The sequence below is a fragment of the Poecilia formosa genome, unplaced genomic scaffold (assembly GCF_000485575.1).
Source record: "Poecilia formosa unplaced genomic scaffold, Poecilia_formosa-5.1.2 Scaffold306, whole genome shotgun sequence".
NCBI classification, from domain to species: domain Eukaryota; kingdom Metazoa; phylum Chordata; class Actinopteri; order Cyprinodontiformes; family Poeciliidae; genus Poecilia; species Poecilia formosa.
In genome coordinates, this window is record NW_006800245.1 from 334,280 (window position 1) to 339,373 (window position 5,094).

The 5,094-nt window shown below is 37.8% G+C and overlaps 1 protein-coding gene across 1 annotated transcript in view; it reads left to right on the plus strand.

Annotated features, from left to right (window-relative positions):
- The window catches only part of nradd (neurotrophin receptor associated death domain), a 16,444-nt gene that overhangs the window by 925 nt on the left and 10,425 nt on the right, over window positions 1-5,094 (plus strand). The gene's annotated exons all lie outside the window — the stretch shown is intronic.

The window sequence follows — 5,094 nt, forward strand, 5'->3', positions numbered from 1 at the left end:
TCTATCTATCTATCTATCTATCTATCTATCTATCTATCTATCTATCTATCTATCTATCTATCTATCTATCTATCTATCTATCTATCTATCTATTAGATAATATGTCTCATTCTCACATTTGGCTTACACAGACCTAACATTAGACTTAATTTACTTGTTGCAAAATATTGTTTTTAACTTGCATTATTTCAAAATGAGCTTCATGTAGCACTGAGGATTAAATACAATTTCTTAATATAGTATAGTTAATTATTTTTATGTATTTCATACTGCTGCTAATTGATATGTATTACTGGATTGGACTAGTCGCTATGTAATTCATTGTGTCCAGAAAATCATTTTATCCCAATGCAGGACAAGCAGAAATCTGGCACAAAAATATTAGTAGCGCCACCATTTGTTATCAGATATACTATTAAATACGACTTAAAATAAAGATGAGAAAACTGATGTTTGATAAATTCTCCATGATACAAATCTATAAACAGTTTGATTTCTGTTAGTTCTGTCAAGATGCAAAAGGGGAGGATTTTTCTTACGTTGGTCAATCGTTTTATTTTAAATATGCTGTAGGAGCCTTAGTTTGATGACTGTTATATCAACACGTTTTGCGAACAGAGGGGGTTAGTTCAGTTTTTGTAGCTTGTCTAACTTTTAGGAATTGCAGCAGCTGCAGTGCGCCTGAGCACCGATATTCCTGACTCAATGGACAGCAATGACGATAAGTCACGTAATGTCCAGTCCAGTAATATATCCATCAATGCTGCTGCTTCGCGCTCTGTCCTTCTCTCGCACTTCCCGCTACTCCGCAGTAGGCGTCAGGTTACATTATGTTGCATTCAATGTTGTCGGAAAAAAGAGTTTCATGCGCTTAATGTCCGATTTGCCGTAACAATTTATTGAATTCATAGTCGCAAGCTGGGTTGGCAACAGGGGTGGCAAGGCTCTTGTTTGGGGTGGCAATTGCCACCCCAGTCCACCCCAGTAGATCCGCCCCTGAAGTCTTTATTAAGTTTATATGTTTAATGCATTATGCATTTCATTTAACAATCTCTAGAAGTTGTTCTTTTCTTCTGGATTACAGGTAATGGTAGGCTAGCAGCATGTGCAAGTATAAGAAAAAAAAACTGTCCGAGTTTCCCCTCACCCCACTCCTAACCACAGGTTTCGTACTTCAGCTCTCTCACGCCACTGGATGTCAGTTTATTTTCCTTATTAGTTGTATCATCGGGTATAGAGATTAACATTAAATCAAATGTCATGTCATTTTGGATCCAACAGTTTTTGACAACTTTCTTTTGGACCAGGTAGCCATTTATTTTGGTTCCTATTCCTGTTAGAAGTAGATGAGTCATATTAAATAATAAATAAGATTACAATCCCTCATTAAACAAAGAGTAACTCTGCATGTGGATCTGATTTATAATAGTTAGGAAACCACATTATCTTGGCAGACTATTGTGAAAATTCAAAAGTACACAATAGTGAAAGACCAAAGTTAGCACCAGCCATTGATCTATCTACTCCTAAAACAATTATGCCTTTGTAAAGCTGACTTTTGCTCTTGGTTGCTCCCTAAAGGTTTTGAGGCGTTAAGCAGCTGCTTTTATTTTCTTAATGTTTACCTTAATTTGAGAGGCTAGCTACCAAAATCCTTTGGGACTATAGGAAGAATTAGATTTTGGGCTCTTCCAGCTACCACAGCTCAACTAAAATCTGCTTTCACATCATACATCTTTAAATGTTAATGCATGATACTTTGTGCATAACTTTTGCAGTAGAAGTTTCTCCTTACCTCGGCAATGTAGATATACGTAGCACATTTATTCTAAAAGAAAATATTTAGCAGAGAAAAGTCCTTACAGGCTGGCCACACTGTTTATTTTTGCATGACAACAGCTAATGGTTTCAGGTCAGTTTTCCCTTTTGCAATATCGTTCCTCTATTTTGTACCTATTCTTTATCATTTGTTCGCTCTTATTTGCATTTGTATTAAGCAAATCATTTCATATCAATGAATTCAAACCACTGCATATCAGTTTTATGTTATTTTGTTTTGTTGAATAATTTTATGAATTCTGGAGATAAGCATAACATCTAATTTAATATCATTTTCTGAAAACTTTGTATTTACATTCATTTCTTCTCTAATTTTCCTGTGGCTCTTTACAGCATATGAAAGATTATGAGGGCTGATCAAAACAAACTACCGTAACCCTGAGCAACCGCCTTGCTGGTAGATGTGATTTGTGAGTCTGAAAACCACATTTCCTTTACCAGACTACGAGCTGATTATATAAAGTTACTTTAAAACGTTGGTTGTCAAAGCACGTATGAAATGTACACTCGGTCTGTAGGAAATGACTCATGGGAGATGGCTCCGTGTTGTACCCAGAAACATCTGGTTAGAAACCAAATAAAATGGGAAAAGTTCAAATTAGAGAAGGGGTAGAAAAGAAAAGAACCCTCTGCTGATTTTGTCACTTGGGATAAAAACTAAATCTAAAACTCTGCTGCTCTAGAGCACCCCCTGCAGGTTTGCTACTGCAACGCCTCAGAATCTGAAGAGCCCTGTGGTTAGAGATCATCCTGCAAAACGTGTGAAAATCTTTTTTATCGTTGTTGTGTGTTTGAATTGGGACGACGGTATTCATTTCCAACTCACACACAGAGGCCACCATTATGAGCTGAGGCACTAAGAGCCAAAACACAAGGGCACTTTTCCAAGATTATCCAAGTAAATGATCTGTTTTATGAAGAAATTATAGTTTGGGTGTTGTTTCGATGGCGTATTAAAAAGCCAGGATCAGGGTGAATAGAAAGCCCCTTCCTTTGCTGCAACAGACAATAGTCTGACTCTCATTTTCGTCCAAGGCTCACAGCGATGGAGTTCCTGTCTAGACTTGCTCTTCACAGCCACAGCACTTTTGTTAGATCTAAGTATTTAGATAACACCTCACCTTTTTAGGAAGATGGATATCTCTTTGTGATCTGAGGGGAAGATGTCAACAAAGAGCGTGTGTGAAATCTAAGATGTTGCTTCTCATCTTATCACGTGGCTCTCTCTTTTCTTATTAGACGATTTAGCGCAGAAAGTTGTGGGATTAAATCTGTTCATTCTCAGGATTGGATTTATTGTCTCGCTGCATCTGCTGATTGCAGCTATTCCCAGTGAAACTGCGAAAGAAAAGGTGGGAAATGCAAATCTTATTCTCTAAAGTCGACATGGGGCGTTTTCATACAGCTGGTAGGAATACACATCATTTTAAATCATTGATAGTCTCTCACAATTATAGCTGGAGCTAGTAATCAAGCAAAGGTAGCATTGTTGTTTCTTATCGATGCGACCTTTGGTCATCTGTGAGTTCTTTTCCCAGAAAACAAAAGTTGAAATCCATGTGCTTTCATTTGTCACCCCTGAGAGAAACCCGTGCAGATGGGATGTGGAGCTGAAAGTCGGCCTCGCTCGGCCCACGCCGTCTTGGCTCCCAGACCTTCGGTTGGATTTTAAATTATCATGGATCAACATTTTCACAAGGGGGAGAGCATCATTTTGTGAGTCTATTTTTCCACGGATCAGATTATGTGTTGCAACTCCGGACCTTCTCACTTCAGACAGGGGCAGAAAATGTTTTAACGCGCTAAGAAGGCGCTGTGTGTGTGTGTGTGTGTGTGTGCGTGTGTCTGATCCGCGTTGACTGAGTGACTCGGGCAGCCGTGGAGTTGAGAGGCCCATTGAAGGCAGCTCTCCATGGTGGTCCGCCTGGTCTCACTGGGGAATCCCTTCGGATTGAAGCTTACTACCTTAATGGCAAAAGCAACTGTGGCTCCCTTTCCGTCAGATTTTAGAGCCCAGATTCAACAGATAAGAGAAAAAAAATACTCTGAGGGGTCGTGACCGGTTAATTTGTGAGGATAATGACAAAGTCGTTTAGCGATACAGTACGCCTGTCCCCTAAAAGTACGTTGCTTTCAGGGGACAAATCGCTTGCTGCCACCAGAGCCAACCCCGAGGCTCATGCTTGACCATAAAGCTGAAATTTTTGTCCTTGTTTATTGAGATGAAAGATTTTTAGTCGTTTAAAATGCAAGATATAAAGGATTTGTCGGTTTTACATTGCAATAGTACAGAGAATAATATTTGTTTGATCGCTTGTGTTGATATAGTTACAATCAGATTCTACCAGGTTAATATTTTCTTTGTGTTTGAGACAGATTGTTCACAAATGTATCTTATCAAATAACTGATTGTGTGACAGCCTTCAAACTTGCCTTTGTCTCCACCAAATCTGCTTTGAAACATTGTTAGTTAGTGGGGTGAGTGGAGGGGATGTTCCCAACAGGAAGAGGGGCCCCTAATCAAATTCAGCTTAAGACCTCTTTATGCCCTGGTTGCAGCACTAACTACTCAATGATTTTTTTAAAGTGTTCTTGTATTCATTTGAGGTTCAGTTATTAGATTTTTGTACGTTTGTTTGGCTTTAATAAATAATTTTGTGCAAAATTTTTAAACTGATGTTTACTTTTTCATATACTTTCCCCAAACCCAGAGATTAAAAATCTTTGAGAAAAAGTTCCTCTAAGAATTCTTGCTACTTTTTTTCCCCACATAACTTTTGCACATATTTTGTACCTGACCATGAAGGCATGTGGTTGAAAAATGACAAAGGGAACATGTGAAGTACACAAGAAGAAGAGTCAGAGCTAAAACAAGCTATCGATAGATAAACAGTATCTGCAAATAGTGTCACAAAGAAATATGACAAGTAATCCACTTTTGGTACAATTTGAAATAGGTTGCTTAATTTGAAATGCCTGTTTGAAAGACCTTTGCATCTGGAGAAAAAAAAAGCCCTCGTTAAAAATTAACTGCACCCTCCAATACTTTTAAATAAAAAAAATAAAAAGTTAAGGATAGAATTTGAAAAATTGGGAAGACATAGAAGCTGCTATAATAACATAACCGACTGCTTTTGTACTTTGTCAAATATTAACATCCTTTTTAACTAGTTTTCATTAAGCACCCATTGCTCTGTTTTACTGGTTAGGTCTTTATATATTTATATATCTTTATATCTGTTTTACTGGTTAGGT